The sequence below is a fragment of the Amia ocellicauda genome, unplaced genomic scaffold, assembly GCF_036373705.1.
Source record: "Amia ocellicauda isolate fAmiCal2 unplaced genomic scaffold, fAmiCal2.hap1 HAP1_SCAFFOLD_92, whole genome shotgun sequence".
NCBI lineage: Eukaryota > Metazoa > Chordata > Actinopteri > Amiiformes > Amiidae > Amia > Amia ocellicauda.
In genome coordinates, this window is record NW_027103017.1 from 245900 (window position 1) to 265787 (window position 19888).

Sequence of the window (19888 nt, forward strand, 5' to 3'; positions counted from 1 at the left end):
TTCAACATCCTTTGCTGCACTGATATTTTTCCCTCCGTTTTTCTTTTTTTTTTTTTTTGCTGGAAGTTCCGTCAATACCCGCCAACCATTAAGAGACATCATGCAGCCAGGCCTCTCGGCTTGTGTCCACACCGTCCTGAACGTGCCCGATCTTGTCAGATCTTGGAAGCTAAACGGGGCAGGGCCTGGTCAATACTTGGATGGGAGACCTCCTGGAAATACCTGGTGCTGCAAGCTTTTTAGTCTCCTGAGTAACTTCATTGTAGCTCTTAATACTCTCTTTCTGTCTGGAGGTGTTATAATTGAGGATTTGTACACGTACCCGGCTACTTTCAACACCCTTTGCTGCACTGATATTTTTCCCGCCATTTTTCTTTTTATTTTTTATTTTTTCTGGAAGTTCCATCAATATCCGCCAGCCTTTAAGAGACATCATGCAACCAGGCATCTCGGCTTGCGGACACACAGACCTGAACGCGCCCGATCTCGTCAGATCTCGGAAACGAAACGGGGCAGGACCTGGTCAGTACTTGGATGGGAGATCTCCTGGAAATACCAGGTGCTGCCAGCTTTTTACGTCTGCTGGGTAACTTTATCGTAGCTCTTAATACTCTCTTTCAGTCTGGAGGAGATATAATTGAAGTATTGTACAGGTACCCGGTTACTTTCAACACCCTTTGCTGCACTGATATTTTTCCCTCCATTGTTATTTTTTCTTCATTATTTTGCTGGAAGTTCCGTCAATATCCTCCAGCCTTTAAGAGACATCATGCAGCCAGGCCTCTTGGCATGCGGACACATTGTCCTGAACGCGCCCGAACTCATCAGATCTCGGAAGCTAAACGGGGCAGGACCTGGTCAGTACTTGAATGTGAGACCTCCTAGAAATACCTGGTGCTGCAAGCTTTTACGTCTCCTGGGTAACTTCATCGTAGCTCTTTATACTCTCTTTCTGTCTGGAGGAGATATAATTGAAGTATTGTACACGTACCCGGCTACTTTTAACACCCTTTGCTGCACGGATATTTCTCCCTCCATTTTTCTTTTTTCATTTTTTTTTGCTGGAAGTTCTGTCAATACCCTCCAGCCATTTAGAGACATCATGCAGCCAGGCCTCTTGGCTTGCAACCACACCGTCCTGAACGCACCCCATCTCGTCAGATCTCGGAAGCTAAACGGGGCAGGGCCTGGTCATTACTTGAATGTGGGACCTCCTGGAAATACCTGGTTCTGCAAGCTTTTTACGTCTCCTGGGTAACTTTATCGTAGCTCTTAATACTCTCTTTCTGTCTGGAGGAGATATAATTGAAGTATTGTACACGTACCTGGCTACTTTCAACATCCTTTGCTGCACTGATATTTTTCCCTCCGTTTTTCTTTTTTTTTTTTTTTGCTGGAAGTTCCGTCAATACCCGCCAACCATTAAGAGACATCATGCAGCCAGGCCTCTCGGCTTGTGTCCACACCGTCCTGAACGTGCCCGATCTTGTCAGATCTTGGAAGCTAAACGGGGCAGGGCCTGGTCAATACTTGGATGGGAGACCTCCTGGAAATACCTGGTGCTGCAAGCTTTTTAGTCTCCTGAGTAACTTCATTGTAGCTCTTAATACTCTCTTTCTGTCTGGAGGTGTTATAATTGAGGATTTGTACACGTACCCGGCTACTTTCAACACCCTTTGCTGCACTGATATTTTTCCCGCCATTTTTCTTTTTATTTTTTATTTTTTCTGGAAGTTCCATCAATATCCGCCAGCCTTTAAGAGACATCATGCAACCAGGCATCTCGGCTTGCGGACACACAGACCTGAACGCGCCCGATCTTGTCAGATCTCGGAAACGAAACGGGGCAGGACCTGGTCAGTACTTGGATGGGAGATCTCCTGGAAATACCAGGTGCTGCCAGCTTTTTACGTCTGCTGGGTAACTTTATCGTAGCTCTTAATACTCTCTTTCAGTCTGGAGGAGATATAATTGAAGTATTGTACAGGTACCCGGTTACTTTCAACACCCTTTGCTGCACTGATATTTTTCCCTCCATTGTTATTTTTTCTTCATTATTTTGCTGGAAGTTCCGTCAATATCCTCCAGCCTTTAAGAGACATCATGCAGCCAGGCCTCTTGGCATGCGGACACATTGTCCTGAACGCGCCCGAACTCATCAGATCTCGGAAGCTAAACGGGGCAGGACCTGGTCAGTACTTGAATGTGAGACCTCCTAGAAATACCTGGTGCTGCAAGCTTTTACGTCTCCTGGGTAACTTCATCGTAGCTCTTTATACTCTCTTTCTGTCTGGAGGAGATATAATTGAAGTATTGTACACGTACCCGGCTACTTTTAACACCCTTTGCTGCACGGATATTTCTCCCTCCATTTTTCTTTTTTCATTTTTTTTTGCTGGAAGTTCTGTCAATACCCTCCAGCCATTTAGAGACATCATGCAGCCAGGCCTCTTGGCTTGCAACCACACCGTCCTGAACGCACCCCATCTCGTCAGATCTCGGAAGCTAAACGGGGCAGGGCCTGGTCATTACTTGAATGTGGGACCTCCTGGAAATACCTGGTTCTGCAAGCTTTTTACGTCTCCTGGGTAACTTTATCGTAGCTCTTAATACTCTCTTTCTGTCTGGAGGAGATATAATTGAAGTATTGTACACGTACCTGGCTACTTTCAACATCCTTTGCTGCACTGATATTTTTCCCTCCGTTTTTCTTTTTTTTTTTTTTTTGCTGGAAGTTCCGTCAATACCCGCCAACCATTAAGAGACATCATGCAGCCAGGCCTCTCGGCTTGTGTCCACACCGTCCTGAACGTGCCCGATCTTGTCAGATCTTGGAAGCTAAACGGGGCAGGGCCTGGTCAATACTTGGATGGGAGACCTCCTGGAAATACCTGGTGCTGCAAGCTTTTTAGTCTCCTGAGTAACTTCATTGTAGCTCTTAATACTCTCTTTCTGTCTGGAGGTGTTATAATTGAGGATTTGTACACGTACCCGGCTACTTTCAACACCCTTTGCTGCACTGATATTTTTCCCGCCATTTTTCTTTTTATTTTTTATTTTTTCTGGAAGTTCCATCAATATCCGCCAGCCTTTAAGAGACATCATGCAACCAGGCATCTCGGCTTGCGGACACACAGACCTGAACGCGCCCGATCTCGTCAGATCTCGGAAACGAAACGGGGCAGGACCTGGTCAGTACTTGGATGGGAGATCTCCTGGAAATACCAGGTGCTGCCAGCTTTTTACGTCTGCTGGGTAACTTTATCGTAGCTCTTAATACTCTCTTTCAGTCTGGAGGAGATATAATTGAAGTATTGTACAGGTACCCGGTTACTTTCAACACCCTTTGCTGCACTGATATTTTTCCCTCCATTGTTATTTTTTCTTCATTATTTTGCTGGAAGTTCCGTCAATATCCTCCAGCCTTTAAGAGACATCATGCAGCCAGGCCTCTTGGCATGCGGACACATTGTCCTGAACGCGCCCGAACTCATCAGATCTCGGAAGCTAAACGGGGCAGGACCTGGTCAGTACTTGAATGTGAGACCTCCTAGAAATACCTGGTGCTGCAAGCTTTTACGTCTCCTGGGTAACTTCATCGTAGCTCTTTATACTCTCTTTCTGTCTGGAGGAGATATAATTGAAGTATTGTACACGTACCCGGCTACTTTTAACACCCTTTGCTGCACGGATATTTCTCCCTCCATTTTTCTTTTTTCATTTTTTTTTGCTGGAAGTTCTGTCAATACCCTCCAGCCATTTAGAGACATCATGCAGCCAGGCCTCTTGGCTTGCAACCACACCGTCCTGAACGCACCCCATCTCGTCAGATCTCGGAAGCTAAACGGGGCAGGGCCTGGTCATTACTTGAATGTGGGACCTCCTGGAAATACCTGGTTCTGTAAGCTTTTTACGTCTCCTGGGTAACTTTATCGTAGCTCTTAATACTCTCTTTCTGTCTGGAGGAGATATAATTGAAGTATTGTACACGTACCTGGCTACTTTCAACATCCTTTGCTGCACTGATATTTTTCCCTCCGTTTTTCTTTTTTTTTTTTTTTGCTGGAAGTTCCGTCAATACCCGCCAACCATTAAGAGACATCATGCAGCCAGGCCTCTCGGCTTGTGTCCACACCGTCCTGAACGTGCCCGATCTTGTCAGATCTTGGAAGCTAAACGGGGCAGGGCCTGGTCAATACTTGGATGGGAGACCTCCTGGAAATACCTGGTGCTGCAAGCTTTTTAGTCTCCTGAGTAACTTCATTGTAGCTCTTAATACTCTCTTTCTGTCTGGAGGTGTTATAATTGAGGATTTGTACACGTACCCGGCTACTTTCAACACCCTTTGCTGCACTGATATTTTTCCCGCCATTTTTCTTTTTATTTTTTATTTTTTCTGGAAGTTCCATCAATATCCGCCAGCCTTTAAGAGACATCATGCAACCAGGCATCTCGGCTTGCGGACACACAGACCTGAACGCGCCCGATCTCGTCAGATCTCGGAAACGAAACGGGGCAGGACCTGGTCAGTACTTGGATGGGAGATCTCCTGGAAATACCAGGTGCTGCCAGCTTTTTACGTCTGCTGGGTAACTTTATCGTAGCTCTTAATACTCTCTTTCTGTCTGGAGGAGATATATTTGAAGTATTGTACAGGTACCCGGTTACTTTCAACACCCTTTGCTGCACTGATATTTTTCCCTCCATTGTTATTTTTTCTTCATTATTTTGCTGGAAGTTCCGTCAATATCCTCCAGCCTTTAAGAGACATCATGCAGCCAAGCCTCTTGGCATGCGGACACATTGTCCTGAATGCGCCCGATCTCATCAGATCTCGGAAGCTAAACGGGGCAGGGCCTGGTCAGTACTTGAATGTGAGAACTCGTGGAAATACCTGGTGCTGCAAGCTTTTTACGTCTCCTGGGTAACTTTATCATAGCTCTTCATTCTCTTTTTCTGTCTGGAGGAGATATAATTGAAGTATTGTACACGTACCCGGCTACTTTTAACACCCTTTGCTGCACGGATATTTCTCCCTCCATTTTTCTTTTTTCATTTTTTTTTGCTGGAAGTTCTGTCAATACCCTCCAGCCATTTAGAGACATCATGCAGCCAGGCCTCTTGGCTTGCGGCCACACCGTCCTGAACGCGCCCGATCTCGTCAGACCTTGGAAACTAAACGGGCCAGGGCCTGGTTAGTACTTGGATGGGTGACCTCCTGGAAATACCAGGTGATGCAAGCTTTTTACTTATCCTGTGTAACTTCATCGTAGCTCTTAATACTCTCTTTCAGTCTGGAGGAGATATAATTGAAGAATTGTACACGTACCCGGCTACTTTCAACATCCTTTGCTGCACTGATATTTTTCCCTCCGTTTTTCTTTTTTTTTTTTTTTGCTGGAAGTTCCGTCAATACCCGCCAGCCTTTAAGAGACATCATGCAGCCAGGCTTTTTGGCTTGCGGCCACACCGTCCTGAACGCGCCCGATCTTGTCAGATCTAGGAAGCAAAATGTGGCAGGACCTGGTCAGTATTTGGATTGGTGACCTCCTGGAAAAACTAGGTACTGCAAGCTTTTTACGTCTCCTGGGTAACTTCATCGTAGCTCTTAATACTCTCTTTCTGTCAGGAGAAGATACAATTGAAGAAATGTACACGTACCCGGCAACTTTCAACACCCTTTGCTGCACTGATATTTTTCCCTCCATTTTTCTTTTTTCTTTTTTTTTTTGCTGGAAGGTCCGTCAAAACCCGCCCGCCTTTAAGAGACATCATGCTGCCAGGCCTCTCGGCTTGCGGCCACGCCGTCCTGAACGCGACCGATCTCATCAGATCTCGGAAGCTAAACAGGGCAGGGCCTGGTCAGCACTTGGATGGGTGACCTCCTGGAAATACCAGGTGCTGCAAGCTTTATATGTCTCCTGGGTAACATCATCGTAGATCTTAATACTCTCTTTCTGTCTGGAGGAGATATAATTGAAGAAATGTACACGTACCCGGCTACTTTCAACACCCTTTGCTGAACTGATATTTTTCCCTCCATTTTTCTTTTTTTATTTGCTGGAAGTTCCGTCAACACCCGTCAGCCTTTAAGAGACATCATGCAGCCAGGCATCTCGGCTTGCGGCCACACCGTCCTGAACCTGCCCGATCTCGTCAGACCTTGGAAACTAAACGGGCCAGGGCCTGGTTAGTACTTGGATGGGTGACCTCCAGGAAATACCAGGTGATGCAAGCTTTTTACGTCTCCTGGGTAACTTCATCGTAGCTCTTAATACTCTTTATCTGTCTGGAGGAGATATAATTGAAGTATTGTACACTTTGTCTTAGGGACAGTCTGGCTAGCAGTGACTGAGTGGTTGACAGACGACAAGCAACGGAATGTACGTGCTCTGTGATGTCATAGCAGTCAGCTGAGAGAGGCTCGTGATGTCATCGCTGAGCTGTCTGTCTGTCTGTCTCTCTCTCTCTTTTTCTCTCTCTCTCTCTCTCTCTCTCTTCCTCTCAATTCAATTCATTTGTATTGTCAAAGCAATTGGACATACATACATACATATATATATATATATATATATATATATATACATACATACATACATCCATACATGCTAGAAAGTCATTATAATGTTATCTTAAAGGCTAACTAAGCTGAACATATATCATTATAGAACAGAGTTCATAGGTCAACACATGGTTTTAGGGAACAGGCACATAGGTCATACCGTTTGACAATGTCTCCAAGGTTCTCATCGTAAATAACAAACAGAAATCAAACTATCTTCTGGGCTGACCTTCTAGCTTGACCGTATCTTTCTTAAGTATACAAGAGAGAAAAACAGGTGTAAGAAAATAATTTCTAATTTTCCTTCTACACATATATACATACATACATACATATGTAGCGTTATGTTGGGTGTATTTGGATAAGAGCATTTGGGCTCTGAGCTGAAGCACTGATCTAAAGAAGACCTCTCCCCCCCCAAAGTTATCAGATTTCCTTAGCTCATCAGCTTGGAACTGGTTTGCATCAAAGTGACAGTTTTGGGGAGGATGGCACCGAGAAGAGGCCAAATAGTTTGGAATTCTGCTATGAGATGTCTGGAGAAAGGGGCCTGTAGGTGATAAAAACTCTTTGAAGTGGATGAGAGCCGAAATCCCGACATAGAGCTACGAACCCAGGCCAACCGGCATTTCCAAAAGATGGCATGGATTGACATCAGTCATAAATAAAGCCTCCCTCCAATAGGACACTGGGGGCTGAAACCGAAATCCAATCTCAAGAACTCAGGGACCAATCACCTACTGATCTGACAGACTATAAGGAACAGCGGACAGTCTTTCTCTCTCTCTCTCTCTCACCTGAACCAGAAACTCGCTGCCACAGCTCAACCTGTAGCTCTGTTGCCAGAACCGGAATCAGAAACCAACCAAGTCTTTGCCGGCAACAGAAGAGTTAAACTGGGAGAAGGAGATTGAGCCGTACGAAGAATTCTTTTAAAGGACTTTATTAAATAAATAACTTTACAGACCCACCTGATCAGTGGAGTTTTACAGCTGGACAATTGACTAAGTCGACTGAATACGAAAGTGTCAGTCACTTAAATAGCTATTTGAGTCTTAAGAAACTTGACCCTTGGAACAAACAGGGCCCTGCTTTCCTCAAAGACTTTGTCTTCAAGTAACTACGGTGGAACCATGCTTACAAAGAAGATTTTGTGCACAACCTTGGAGCCTTCAAACCAATGGAAAATCTGTTTGGAAAAGACTCTACATTCGCGAAACCCCAACTTCCAGGTGCATCGACTGAGTGGAAGTTCTTGGACAAAGCCGAACCGGACTGCCTTTGTTCCAAACCACACGGACCTCGTGCCGTGTGCTGTTATCTGAGCCCGAAGCCAGAGAGGCCTCTCTGCGACGAAGTTCACATAAGTTTAACAGTTTGGAGTTTGTGATTCATGACATTTGAGAAATCAATTAGAAATGTTAATCTGTGATTCATAACTCTAGAATGTGTAATATCATTTAGTTTTCTTAAATATAAATGTGAGTTGCATTAAACTGTTTTGTTGATAATTTTAGAAATAAAATCTGTCAACGCCGAGAAATATCTTCTCATTCCTGTTTAACTGTTTAGTCTGAAATTGACACAAGTTAATAGACATTAGATTATTGGTGGCCCTGCCTATCCTTAATCATTGAATAATAATCAGTTAAGGGAAATTGTGGTAACAAATAGGATCTTTCTCGGCACCTAAACGTAAATGAGACTGATATATATATAACGAGAAGTTACCTGACATAAATACTAACCTGCGTAGTTATTTAATGTCTGACTAATAATACTAACGAGAGACTCACCTTCGTCTTACTAACCGGTATTGTAGTCAATGTGTTTATAACCTTTTTTGTTTAACGATTTGTTAAACGGAATGTACGTGCTCTGTGATGTCATAGCAGTAAGCTGAGAGAGGCTCGTCATGTCATCGCTGAGCTGGCTGGCTGGCTCTCTGTGTGTGTGTGTGTGTGTGTGTGTGTGTGTGTGTGTCTCTCTGTCTATCTGTCTGTCTGTCTCTCTCTCTCTTACTCTCTCTCTCTCCCTCTCAATTCAATTCATTTGTATTGTCAAAGCAATTGGACATGCATACATACATACATACATATATATGGAAAATAAACAATATGTGTACATCTCTTTCTGCATTAGTGGTGCCCTCACAGATGTGCAAGTTACATGACAGACAGACAGACAGACACACACACACTTTCACACACAGACAGACACAGACACACACAGACACACACAGACATACTTTGACAGACAGACAGACAGACAGACACACGCATATTATGGGTCTTTGTTGGGTAGTGAAATGGGTAGCATCAGTCGCAGTGTGGGTAATGTCAGGGAGCCAATCATAGTCCCCGTTATTTGCATATCGTGGCGCAAAGCATTCTGGGAAAAGCAACTAAACACGTTTAGTCATGTATTTGTCCATAGTTTACACATGAGATGAAAGAGACAGTATGACGTGTTGAGCACCTAGGATTCCTCATGTGTATGTGAGGGGCAGAGGAACCGGATCCCAAGTGTGCGTCCCAGGTGCTATAGGTTTCAAAGCATGCAGGGGAATAGGCACCCCACCCTGACACCTACAGAAGACTGGATAGGGAGATATAAATAGCAATGGGGAGACTCTTGTACTTGGTGTGGCTCTATCCATATAGTGGGGCCAGCAGGTGCAGCAATAGAAGCTCAGCCTGGGGAGACTGGATTTAGCATTTCCTCTCCATTTTGATAACTATCCATAATCATTTCTGCAAAATACTTCTATGATACCTATGTATGTTTTTTACTTGTACTATATTATACTATCAAGTATCAGTGTACACATACAATGTGACCTGTTACATTAATACAGAGGCCACGGAAGGCCAGATCACTAATAGCCACTGTCCCCTGATATTACACTTTTTTACAATCACTTTGGCACTCATTTCAGAACCTTGATGTCATTTTTCAAAACTCTAGACACTAAACTCACACCCGATGATCAAAATGCACATTTTTCAAAACTCTAACACTTTTTTACAATTGCTTGGATACAATACACATCAACCTCAGATCATTTGTTCATTGAACTAAAATGACACAACTTAACATCAAAGTATTACCATTTCAAAATGCAATTCACACATTACATCTGAGATCACTGTCTATTCATTTCATTACAAAGATCTAACTATCAATTGATACAGCTGCTCAAAATGATAAGTGACTGTTGCATTACTCTTAATGCATAATTTTATGGAAACTGACAAACAATATTCCATGTTTCGATCATGAAAGTTTCAGGATAATGAGATCCATTGACACCAATAACCGAGGAGCATGAACCAGTTGGACTACATTATCTATGGATGTAATATTTCATCATCATTCATCATCATGTAGCACTTTTCCACACCATGTTTTCAGTGTGGAAGGAAAGTTAGAAATTCTTTCTCTAATACCTGTTTTTCTCTCTTGTATACTTAAGAAAGATAAGGTCAAGCTAGAAGGTCAGGCCAGAAGGTAGTTTGATTTCTGTTTGTTATTTACGATGAGAATCTTGGAGACAATGTCAAACAGTATGATTGAAGTGCCTGCTCCCTAATCCATGTGTTGATCTATGAACTCTGTCCTATAATGATATAAATTCTGCTTAGCTAACTTTTAAGATAACATAGTAATGACTTTCTGATTATAACCAGCTCTTTGATTTTTGTGTATAAAAGCTCTGACTGTTAAAATGAAGGCAGAGCGACTTTGGGATCTACTTGAGTCACTGTTCCTCTCCACGCTGCGTGTATTAAAGGCATTGCAACTAACGCTCCAACCTGGTTGAAGATGATTGTTCTTCCACATCAGATTTGACATTACTGTATGTATGCAGGCCCTTGTAATTGCTTTTCCAATACTGCCAACTGGTTATTGATGATTGATTTCACATTGTGGTACGAGTATCGAGTGAAATGAGTGCTATCCACCCCAGCAACACAGTGATAACATGGAGCCGGCAAGTCATCCAGGTCACAATAGAGGTCAAGCAGTGGGAGGAGGAAGACGTGGTGGTCAAAGGAATGGAAGGGGACATGCACCCCTTCTGAGAGGTGGTCGTGGGCCTCGTCATAGAGGAGGGCTTAGGCCTCACCAGAGAGGCAGCCATGGGCCTCATTTGAGAGGTGTTGGGGGAACGTGGTAGAGGACAGGGCCACGGACCAGACAGCGGCAGCAACAGCAAATAGTGTCCAGTGAAATCCGAGAAATAGTTGTAGAGCATGTTGTAAATCATGGCATGACCATGACTGAGGCAGCTACAATGATTCAATCAAACCTCAGAATCAACTCAGGATCAACTGTGGCCTCAATCATCAGAAATTTCCGTACTGAGAAGCGGCAAGTCTTCAGCATGCACTAAACATTAGGCTACTCTCAATTGTCAAATGACTGTATACTGCATACCAATGTGTAGCACAGAGTATAGTGTGCCTTTTGAAAGAAATGCAGACAGAGTGAAGCAGCTGATGACTGAGTATGTTCAGGTATGTTCAGTTTCAAGATGCCTCTTGTGAAAAATGGTTGTGAGAACCTGAACCTGAACACAGGGCTGATGGAAATTCAGAAGTACAGTAATCAATCCTTTGTTTTACACTAAGCCAGGTGAGGAACACTGCAGTTGACATTTTACTGTAGTTTTGTTCTTTTTTGTAGCTAATTATTGTTGCATGGCTTCAAAGAAACCTATGGTGTGATTTGATTGTATTGCATCAATACATTTCAGATTTTGTTCAATGATTCCACTGTGTCTGTAGTATTCTCTCTACTAGTCCTTTTACAGTGATGTATTTATGTGTAGTACCATAATGAAACATGTATCACATATTTTGTACTACAATATTTAATGATTGTACGAACAACTACACAGTGAAACTATCGGTATCTTCTGTGTGGGTGATCTAAATAAATGTTACTATGGTATTTCATGATAAATGAATTATTTGAACCAACAAGTCTGCAAGTGCAAGGTTTCTTTAAAGATATGAATGCACAATGCAATGTTTTGAACATTGGACAGCCTGTGTTACAAGTGATGACCGTTTTGAGTTTTGTGTCTAGAGTTTTGAAAAATGACATCAAGGTTCTGAAATTAGTGACAAAGTGATTGTAAAAAACTGTATATTCATCCTATTTAATGTGCTCTTTTAAAATGTACTTTTCTTTTTTATGTTGCCATTTCTGTTCTACCAATGTTTCAGTTGTTAGCCAAAGATTGACATAGTACATCTCATACACACAGGCCAGACAGCAAGGATTTCTTTTTGAAATTCAATTACAAATGCTGCATGAACTCATCAATACGATTAGAGCTCCTGAAAGCAATATAACTAACTCACTCTACAGCATCTCATTAGCAGTGAAAAGAAACCAAGAAAGTTGGGACAGTCGACTGTTTACCACTATGTAACATCACCTTTTCTTTTAATAACACTTATTAAGCACTTGGGCACTGAAGACACCACTTGGTTAAGTTTAGCAAGTGGGATTTCCCCCCATTCATCCATTATGCATTTCCTCAGCTGCGCAACTGCACAGGGCCTTCGTTGTCTTAATTTGCACTTCATAGTGCGCCACACATTCTCAATTCGGAGACAGGTCAGGACTGCAGGCAGGCCATGCTAGCACCCGCACTCTCTGCCTACGCAACCATGCGCTTGTAATCTGGGCAGAATGTGGTTTGGCGTTATCCTGCTGAAAAATGCAGGGACGTCCCTGGAAAAGACGATGTCTGGATGGCAGCATATGTTGCTCCAAAATGTGTACATCTCTTTCTGCAAAAATGGTGCCCTCACAGATGTGCGAGTTACATGACAGACAGACACTCATACACACTGTCACACCCACACACACACACACACTTTCACAGACAGACACACGCACACACACTCACTTTCACACAGAGACAGACACACAAACACAGAGACAGACACACACACACTCACTTTCACACAGAGACACACAAACACATACACTTTCACACAGACACACACACACATACATACATACATACATATATAAGGAAAAGAAACAATACATTTAAAAATCACAAAAAGATGTAATAAAGTACAGAAAATCTAAATGTAATAAAATGTGATCTTTAATACACACAAATATGTATGGCTGGTCGGATGCGTCTTGGACTCGGGTTCCTCTTCATTACGTATAATGCTTTTGCCTTTTGCTATAGCTTTCCGTGGAGGGGATCGTGGGTGAGTTTGTACCATTCTTGGGAGGCTCTGCCTTGTTGGGGCGGAGCTGTGATCCAGGTGAACAGCAGATCGGACATAGGTGGGCATGTGGGCGGAGGAGGAAGGCCGGTCAAGCAAATAAGCTTGCTAAGGTACGCAGCAGCAGCAAGCAGCCCCACCATCCAGTCAGCCAGCCAGTCTGGCTGGCAGTGACTGAGTGGTTGACAGACGGCAAGCAACGGAATGTACGTGCTCTGTGATGTCATAGGAGTCACCTGAGAGAGATGTTTGTGATGTCATCGCTGAGCTGGCTGGCTCTGTGTGTCTTGCTGGCTGTGTGTGTGTGTGTGAGAGAGAGAGAGACTTTTTGACTTTTATCAGACTTCATTGCCTGTTTGCAACACGCAATAATTCATACAAAAGAAAATAAATAAATAAATAAAAAATAGTGTTCCCCTTTGTTTGTCTCCCCCCAACAAGCATTAACTCCGCCACTGATCTGTACACTTTTAAAGAAAGCAACCCAATACACACAACAAAACAACCATCAAATACTAAACCCTATAAATGAATTACATAATAAAAACCAACTCCCCGTCATACAATTCACAAAGGGCATCATTAATACACCAGACCTGTTCAAAACTCTCCAAATCATTCATCAGCCTGTAATAGTTAAACTCTAGTCTGACTCTGCACTTGACCAGCATGGCAAACACTCTCACTGCATCCTCACTGCCCTCCCCACACACTCTGTTCTTCCTAGTCTTATAGACGGCCATTTTAGCCTGGCCCAGCAAGAAGTTTACCAGCTGGTCCACATGTTTGGTCCTTCTGGTGTATCGCGCCCCTAAAATAAAAACCTTTGTGTTAAAAATCAGGTTAAGATCAGTAAAAAGACGAGTTAAAAGACTAAAAATGGGTGACAACCGAGAGCAAGTGCTGAAACAGTGAAACACGGTCTCTCTCTGAGCACAGAATGGGCAGGCGTCGGACACAGCAGGGTTAAGAACAGTAATAAAAGAATTGACAGCAATAATGGTGTGTAACACCCTCCACTGCAGATTGCCAGCTCTCTTATTGAGGGGGGCTTGTACAGGCTTCTCCAGGCGGGCGCAGTGTCTTCCCCCAGCCCCAGCCTGTAAAGTAATTTTAGGAATCACAAAGAAACAGTTGAAAGTGCTAAATAAGTATTTTGATGCACCATATTAATTTAGGAAATTTACATGTTGTTTTTCATCAGCTTCTGTATCTGATGGCTCCACATCACTGGCTGGATTGACAGCAACGACACTCTAAAAAAAGAAGTGTTAAGTTTGAGCATTCAGGACTTGTTTTGAAGATCCTGAATATCACTGGTCCACAATTTATCTGTGAAACTATGGGTTAATCTCCATATACAAAATACTTTTCACACACACTTTAAATTTACAACTAAATTTACATGTTGATGTCTTTCGTCAGCTTCTGTATTTGATGGCTCAATATAACTGGTTGCATTAACAGCAACGGCACACTACAAGAAAATAACATTATATTTAAACATTCAGGACTGGTTTAGCATCACCTCGAATATCCCTAGCCCTTGAGGTCGATTGTTATTGTGGTCTTCAAGACCAGTGCTTCTCAACCTTAGTCCTGGAGGAGGCCCACTGTCTGCTGATTTTCATTACAACAACATTGTAGGTTATATCAGTGACTGTGGTCCTAAAGTACCCCTATGCCTGCTGTTTTTTTTCCAGTTGAGCTCTTAATTACCTAATTGGCTTAACTGAAGCCATTTAACCCTTTTCCCAGGTCTTTGGTTGTTGATGAGTTACAAAGAGCTGGATTGTGGCCCGCCATGACTGGAAGTGAAGAACACTCACTCTAGGCCTTTAACTTAATGTTCATATGTAGGGGCCTATCCATCTGATTTGTTTTTGCACATTTATTAACAGAAAAATTGATGGTACGTGAAATCATCTGAGCTGAAAAATATAATGTTCCACCAATAATAAAATAAATGTATTAATTAAAATTATAGATATAATAGAATGTTCACAGATTATTAGTTCAGAAAACAAAATATTTTTTTATATCTTAAATAGAATTAACACTCAAATCAGTTGTAGGGTAAACAAGGTCTATTTTTTGGATTGATTTTATAATTATACATGTATGGCTGCATGAAGCTTACCTGAGAATCTGATATTTTAGTAACTTTGTTGCTTCTTGTTGGGTAGTCCACGTTTGCCGCCGTTCTTTTTCTGTAAATGTAAATCAAAAGGCAATAATTACATACTGTAATTAAAATACAAAAAGTATAAACATTGTATTATTATTTTTGTATCCTGTTTCTCCATCTCGATGCTGTTCTTTTTGGAATTGCATATCTAGGTTTACTTAAATACTGTTTATAAGATTGTAAACTCATCATCCAAATTTCTTCATTTGCCAAACTTTATGTAGTGCGCTTGCAGTTTCAGAAGAAGAAAAAAAACTGTAACAGATGGGATATGTAGTACTTTATACTCGAGTGGTCTATGCGATTACACCCTGTTGGTGTTATTAAGAACGCCAAGTACCAGAATGCAGAGCGGGACTGTTTTTTGTGCCGTGACTTGTCGGGGGAAAAACGCGCAGAAAAAACGGACGAGAAGGTGAAGGTAGTATGGCGGTGATGCACGCGTTGGTGAAGTGGGAAAGCGGGGTCGACAAAGACTCTTACAGCGTGATTCCCACTGCTTGCTTTCGCAATTTTGATTTATTCAGCATTGCTGATGATGACGAAGAGACGACTCGAAACTTCAGAGCAGAGTGGAGAGACACGAACAAACCTCCAAAAGGTGGATGGCCTGTCCATGAAGCGCAGATCATTATGACTGGTAACAATGTTTATTTAAAAAAAAAAAACATTAAAGTCTTTACATGCTATTTGATATATACAATCACAGTATATTTGAAATGAATGTTTAAGTTATTAATGTGTTGTACTTCTAACATACTCTTATAACATGGTAGGTGGTGGTGAGGGCGCTAAAACTCGTCATACTTGACTGGCATTTGTAAGAACGATTTATTGTGTGTTGTGCTTTACAATAAAATCCCCCAAATCACAAAATAAATTAAACCAGATATAATTTAACTTCAGTTTTGATTCAGTGTTGGCTGTTCATCTTAATTTGTATGGTCAAAGCACAGTATTTTTATGACAAATAAATATAATCCCCAAATATCTGTGGACATAATGCAGGGTTTTATTTATTTTATTTTTATTTTAGGAAAAGAAGGCGAACTAAGAAGAAAACTTAATGACCTAACAAAAATGCCCTGTCCTAAAATGAAGAGAGTACCTAAACCAAACAAAAAACTTCAAATTTCAGATGATAGTGACCTTGATGAACCACAGTTACCGGTGAGATAATTACTGCAAATATTAAATAAATGTATTGCAGGATTGTTTTTTTTTAATCATATTCATATATATATATATATATTTTCATTTTAAACTCTTTTCCTCTCTGAATACAGCACAGAATAAGAAAGAAAACCGATGGAGCTTCAAGAATTAGATCCCGTCATATTCTACAGACATTTAAAGAGTCCAGTGAAGTTGAGCTACAGCAAAACGTTAAGCAGCTCGAAAAGGAAAACACAAGACTTAAAAATGAAAACCAATGTCTTCGAAACCGTATGGTTGATGGTAAGTTTTTTTATTTATAGCAAATAATTCTTTACCTTGATAAATGTTATTCTTCAGTAATTTAGATTCCAGAGTAATGTATTATAGTTGATCATACTGAAGTAATCTAGAACCACAATACAGACTCTTAATGTGCACTGTCTAATAGTTTAATAATACTGATTATTAAATAAAGTTTTTCAACATAACTTCATAATCCTACATTAATGACTATATGCATTACATTAGACCTGGTAATTGTTGTATTTTATCTCTTTTATTTTTTTCGTAGCTAATGTTAATGACCCACAAAAAGGTCAGTTTGCCAATAACATAGAGCAAGTCTCTCAAGTATAATTGCAGGCATTGATGGTTTTGTTTTCACTTTGTATTAAATATATTACTAGAAATGATTATCATTTAATACTAAGGTTTTTTTCTCCAGAGATTCCAGACCTTTTGGACAATCTGAAAAAAATTGTAACAAAAGCCACATTTATCAGCAATGAAGACAAAAGTGTGTCACCATCAAGTGGTTCTGACAGCCCCACAGCAAATTGTTCTGAATCTGACAAAGAATCACCAAAACAGGTATAACACTCTTGGTCTACAATATTACAAAGACAAGGTAAAAATATATATATTGAAAACAAATATTGGTTGTAAACAATCTAATGATGCTACATTATCAGTTATATTCATAGTTAAAGTTGATAATAAGAATGTAATTGAATTATGGGTGTCACAGATTCACTGACTTTATTATGTCTGTAAATTAATAAACTTAGAATTGAGACATACTGTGGTCTTTAATAACACATTTCTGTAACAAAATCACAGCCTCACTGATAATGTATTCCACTTAACATAATATAAGAATAGTTTGGGGATAAACTTGTTTTTTATTTACCATTGTCTTTTAGGTGGAAATATTCCCAGGCACTGGAGTTTACATTGACAAACTGCCCTGGATCCTTGCAGAGAGGTGCAGCACGAATACGTCATATGCAAGAACCCTGACGGTTGCTGTCTTTGACTTTCCAACATTACTAAAGAGCAATCTTCGTGGTGGTGGCAGCAAGAGAGATCCAACTTCGGAGACATTAAGATCCTCATTGATGTTATTGAGGATCATATACAGCTGCCTTCGGAAGGACACGACGTGTTTCAGTTGCGGGGCTTTGCAGCCCAGCGGGACCCTCTTAATGCCGGACATCAGCTGCCCGAGCCGGTGCGGATGAACGGAGGGACGTTAGACAGCGTTACCTTCCGGGCAGGAGCAGCGAGCGGCAACACCGGGGTGAAAGTGTCGTCTAACACTGTGCCATTAGCCACTAGCTGATTGAGCAGATCAGTGGTTTTTAAGAAGATAACAATGGCAGCAGACTTGATATTTTCACACCCTGCTACCTCCCCAACCGCTAACACACACTGCTCTAGGGGGCAGAACTGCACCGGAGCGATCTTGACTCCATGGCGTCGGGTCAGTTTTTCAAAAGACGCATTCAGGGGGTCCGACCCCCCGACCCGGGAAGAACTACCGGTACTCCCCCCTCCCCTCCCCTGTTCCCCCACAATAAGAAAAGCACTGAAAACAGAAGACAAAATAAACAAACTGAAAAAAGTAAAGCAACAAAAAAACGCAGCCAAAGGACAGAGCTCTCAGCAGCACTCCCGCTCACTGCAGACCCCTCCCACACACTCCCAGCTGAGAGAGAGAGAGAGAGAGAGTTAGTGTCTGTCTGTCTCTATCTCTCTGTAGATGCATCATAGGGAACATATGTAACAATCTCTCTTTTTGTTTACCAAAAATGAGAATGAACGTATTTCAAGTGGGTGTTGCCTTGGTTGGAAACGTTTTAAGATTATTTATGAAGTGTAAAGTGGATTTGTCTCAGTTCTCCGTAGTTTTCAATGTATGTGCCATTCAGTAGTGTTCATGTTACAGATGTGCCCTATGCAGTGGTAGGGTCAATAAAATGTCAGTAAAACTTTATTTTAGCAATTATGGAGGGGAAGAACTGCAAATAGCGGGTCCCCACTAATTATCTAACTTACCAACAACGTTTAAAATTAGGTCTTGCGAAGCTGCCAAATAATGCTGTATAATCGTATGTGTCTTCATGCACCGGCTGCTATAGTCTGATAGCTTTGATTATATATACATATTTTCTCATGAACCACAAATGCTATTTGCTTGATTTTTACAGAGTATGTTATAAATACCATTGTTATGAAGCCTGACAAATTGTATGCTGTAATTATGAATATTTTCAAATCATTTGTTTGTTTTTCCTAACATGTTACAAATGTTCCCTATGTGAAAGATGCATTATATCTTAATAACGTCTAAACAATTAAAGATATACAGATTATTATTTTCGGTAAAGTTATAACACATTGCTATTAACTATGTGTGTCAGTAAAAGTTTAAAAAATCCTAATAATTTTATATTGATCCTGCAAAATAGGTGTTTAGGGAACATTTGTAACATTAGGGTTACGATTTGCCATAGACGCGGAATGAGTTTGATTGTGATGTTAAATGGGGTTTAAAGACGCAGTCGCCTCGGTGCTGATTACTATTGCTGTGTTTCTCCACTTCTACTCCATGCTTGGGAACGCCCACATCCAGTGACGTCAAAACCGGTGGAAAAGCGGGCCGGTTCAAAAAAGATCAGCTGGATCCCAGGCCGAGCACCAGCTCCGGCTCCAGCACCGGCACCATGTCGCTGGAAAAGCGCTAAGTGAGCTCACAGTGAGCTCAGTGTAATGTCTGCTCTGGTGAGCTCACAGTGTGACCTAGTCGTGAGTTCACGTCTTCACTGGGTAGTCCATGACAACTTAATTGACTCAATTCTTGGGCTTAATTGGTCAAAATGACCATTGATTGAAGGTACTCAGGGACTGATGTGTAGAGAGACTTATTAAACCTGCAGGATTGTGGTTTTCCCAGAACAGAATTAACCAGTGTAGCGTTATGTTGGGTGTATTCTGATAAGAGCATTTTAGCTCTGAGCTGAAGCACTGATCTAAAGAAGACCTCTCCCCCCCAAATTTATCAGATTTCCTTAACTCATCAGCATGTGAACTGGTTTACATCAAAGTGACAGTCTTGGGAGGATGGCACCAAGAATGGGCCAAATAGCTTGGAATCCCTGCTGTGAGATGTCTGGGGAAGGGGGCCTGTAGGAAATAAAAACTCTTTGAAATGGACGAGAGCCGAAATCCCGACACAGAGCTACGAACCCGTGCCAACCGGCATTTCCAAAAGATGGCATGGATTGACATCAGTCATAAATCAAGCCCCCCTCCAATAGGACACTGGGGGCTGAAGCCGAAATCCAATCTCACAAACTAAAGAACCAATCACCTATTGATCTGACAGGCGTATAAAGGGTAACGCACGGCATCTCTCTCTCTCTCTCACCTAAACCA

General features: G+C 41.7%; 1 non-coding gene and 19 pseudogenes across 1 annotated transcript; all 20 read left to right on the top strand.

The window, feature by feature from the left end:
• The first annotated feature begins 118 nt into the window (after positions 1-118).
• On the top strand, positions 119-237 carry LOC136745580 (uncharacterized; annotated as a pseudogene).
• A 215-nt stretch (positions 238-452) lies between these two features.
• LOC136745677 (uncharacterized) lies at positions 453-571 on the top strand (annotated as a pseudogene).
• Positions 572-787: 216 nt separating this feature from the next.
• Positions 788-906, top strand: LOC136745681 (uncharacterized; annotated as a pseudogene).
• Positions 907-1120: 214 nt separating this feature from the next.
• On the top strand, positions 1121-1239 carry LOC136745670 (uncharacterized; annotated as a pseudogene).
• A 213-nt stretch (positions 1240-1452) lies between these two features.
• On the top strand, positions 1453-1571 carry LOC136745582 (uncharacterized; annotated as a pseudogene).
• A 215-nt stretch (positions 1572-1786) lies between these two features.
• On the top strand, positions 1787-1905 carry LOC136745718 (uncharacterized; annotated as a pseudogene).
• Positions 1906-2121: 216 nt separating this feature from the next.
• LOC136745682 (uncharacterized) lies at positions 2122-2240 on the top strand (annotated as a pseudogene).
• A 214-nt stretch (positions 2241-2454) lies between these two features.
• Positions 2455-2573, top strand: LOC136745671 (uncharacterized; annotated as a pseudogene).
• A 214-nt stretch (positions 2574-2787) lies between these two features.
• Positions 2788-2906, top strand: LOC136745583 (uncharacterized; annotated as a pseudogene).
• A 215-nt stretch (positions 2907-3121) lies between these two features.
• LOC136745678 (uncharacterized) lies at positions 3122-3240 on the top strand (annotated as a pseudogene).
• A 216-nt stretch (positions 3241-3456) lies between these two features.
• On the top strand, positions 3457-3575 carry LOC136745683 (uncharacterized; annotated as a pseudogene).
• Positions 3576-3789: 214 nt separating this feature from the next.
• LOC136745707 (uncharacterized) lies at positions 3790-3908 on the top strand (annotated as a pseudogene).
• A 213-nt stretch (positions 3909-4121) lies between these two features.
• LOC136745584 (uncharacterized) lies at positions 4122-4240 on the top strand (annotated as a pseudogene).
• Positions 4241-4455: 215 nt separating this feature from the next.
• Positions 4456-4574, top strand: LOC136745679 (uncharacterized; annotated as a pseudogene).
• A 216-nt stretch (positions 4575-4790) lies between these two features.
• On the top strand, positions 4791-4909 carry LOC136745557 (uncharacterized; annotated as a pseudogene).
• Positions 4910-5124: 215 nt separating this feature from the next.
• On the top strand, positions 5125-5243 carry LOC136745499 (uncharacterized; annotated as a pseudogene).
• Positions 5244-5456: 213 nt separating this feature from the next.
• On the top strand, positions 5457-5575 carry LOC136745715 (uncharacterized; annotated as a pseudogene).
• Positions 5576-5791: 216 nt separating this feature from the next.
• LOC136745439 (uncharacterized) lies at positions 5792-5910 on the top strand (annotated as a pseudogene).
• A 209-nt stretch (positions 5911-6119) lies between these two features.
• LOC136745534 (uncharacterized) lies at positions 6120-6238 on the top strand (annotated as a pseudogene).
• Positions 6239-12735: 6497 nt separating this feature from the next.
• On the top strand, positions 12736-12850 carry LOC136745729 (U5 spliceosomal RNA). The gene has a single exon (XR_010816162.1). It is a non-coding gene; the product is annotated as a U5 spliceosomal RNA (small nuclear RNA).
• The last annotated feature ends 7038 nt before the right edge of the window (positions 12851-19888 follow it).